Here is a 2,314-nt window from a genome sequence, read left to right on the forward strand (position 1 = left end):
ATTAGAAATGTAGCTGTAGAAAAAGTTATTTAAATGGCAAAAGTTTCATCAGAATTTGAAGATGTGTCCCATAAATATGGATCAACTGGTTCAGTAAACTCCAGTAGATCTCTACTGTGTGAACAAATATTCTCTGATGACTTGGACTTGAAGTCTATGACTGAAGAAAATGCTTTTCAGACATTGTCTGAAGAATTCTTGATATAACGAACATTTTACAAATATTGTGTCTCTAAACCAGATAAAGATAATGATTTTTGTTTTCTGGCATTTCCAAGAAAACTCTGGAAAATGCCTGGGAGTGACCAATTTAAATCCATCTTGTGGGATGATAATGGAACTTCCATAGTGATTGATGAAGATGTCTTTAAGAAGGAAGTTTTGGAAAGAAACGCCTCTTTCAGAATATTTGAAACTGGAAGTATGAAAAGTTAAGTTACACAGCTTAAACTTTATGGGTTTAGTAAAGAGTGGCAGAATTTTCAAAGATCTGCTTGTATAGATGTCTTTCTAGCAGAAGAAAAAGTAGTTTCTGTTTTAAGCAAGGTACTCCGATATTTTAGTTACCGCTTGGTAACTTATATATAAAATTTTATTTTGTACACCAATCTATGGTAATGTAAATGTAAAGCTAGATTTTGAAAATTTTATAAAACTACTAAGGCTAAAATACTTTATTTTTTCTAAAAAATTAGGTCAGTGTCTTAAGTAGTCAAGATTATGAGAAACTTTTCTTGCAACCATGAATCTTATCAGAAATCTAAATAAAGTTATTAAAGCTGCTTTTTAAAAGTGGCATTCACAGTTACTGCAAATGCTAACCTTTAAATTTGATGACTATACTATTTAAATGTGTATTTTCCAAATAAGGAACTTCAAAATATTGTCAGCAATGTTCATATTTTGATAATATTATCTTTGCATTGTAAACTTGAAATCTGAGATTTTATAGGTTAGGCTTATTGTAGTCTTGTATTTTGGTTTAAATTTTACTAAAATCTTTCTCCTTTGGGTCTAGCTGCAGTTCTATCATTATCCAAATTTTAAACTAGTTTGTCCCCAGCTTTTAGTGAGAATTAAAAGAAGAGTTGGGATTAAAAATGCCCCTCTGATATCTTCATTGGCTGAAGAATTCAAGAAGAAGCACATTTAAGCAGGGGATTATGTGGATAATCATAACTCTGGTTTTGTGACTGACACTAGTGCAGAAAATGCATTTTTGCCTTCTGCAAATTTAAACATGCCTCTAATAATAAAGCCCTCTACTAGCCACATAATTGGTGATACAACTACCCGGATCAGAGGTAATTTTTCTCCTCCATCATCAATGTCAGTTAGACCACCAGAACAAATTGCTGTGGATCAACGTGCTATTTTAAATCAGTTGACCACTGTCCACGGGCACTCCCAAAGCAGCTACACTGAAGCAAATGGCCATGTTGTGAACTTCATTACAGCTACAACTTCTACTTCTCAGTACAGCATCTTGTCTTCCACACAGAGCAATTATTTTGGACAGATGTTGGAGCCTTCTACTTTTCCAAATAGATATCACAACATATCTGCCAATGAAGGTCGATTTTCTCAGCTTCAACCAGGGAGCAACACACGGTTTCCAGTGCCAGTGATAGCTGATATATCAGCTAACTCTCCTTCAAGGCCAACTCATCAGCCATCTTCAGCTTATGGACGTCAATCAAATTACAACTGATCTACCATAGGACTACCAGATTATGCAGGATAACAAAGATTAAAATTGATGTTGGCAAATGTCGACAAATATCTGCAATTTTCTTATTTGAACAATAAACATAGATGTGTATCTGTATTTTCCTTATTTATTTTAAATAGAGTTAAGAGTTAAATGGGAGACTAAGTTACCATTTAAACACAAAAATAGATATTTGATATGATCATTTGATGGAAAAATATGGGAGTAAATTTAAATAATTTCTTGTAAGGAAGAAGAAGAAATGGAAGAATTTGGAAAAAGACTAAAACATGGAGAGAGGGAAAATTACTAAGTGGTTTCTGGTTCATCCTGGAAAGAATTAAAAGTGTTAAGTTAGGATAGGTTGGAACTGGAAATAAATGCAGGAACTGGCCCAGGTATCATGATCTCTCTTATGTCATCCCTGGAATCATAAAGCTCACATGATGTAGTCTCAGATGGCACATTCAGCATTTGGTACAATTTAAGAAGTAATTTTATCTATGGTCTTCTTTGTGCTGTTCTCAAAGCATTCCAGTTGGTGCTTTAATTTCCTGCCCTCAAGATTCTACACTATATTTTCTAGTCAATACTTTATTTTGC

General features: G+C 33.6%; 1 long non-coding RNA gene across 1 annotated transcript; it reads left to right on the forward strand.

Moving 5' to 3' along the window:
• Positions 1-237: 237 nt before the first annotated feature.
• On the forward strand, positions 238-1,782 carry LOC140692970 (uncharacterized). Its single transcript, XR_012068617.1, has 2 exons — positions 238-430; positions 1,502-1,782. It is a non-coding gene; the product is annotated as an uncharacterized lncRNA (long non-coding RNA).
• Positions 1,783-2,314: the final 532 nt, after the last annotated feature.

Source organism: Vicugna pacos, unplaced genomic scaffold (assembly GCF_048564905.1).
Source record: "Vicugna pacos unplaced genomic scaffold, VicPac4 scaffold_19, whole genome shotgun sequence".
Lineage (NCBI taxonomy): Eukaryota > Metazoa > Chordata > Mammalia > Artiodactyla > Camelidae > Vicugna > Vicugna pacos.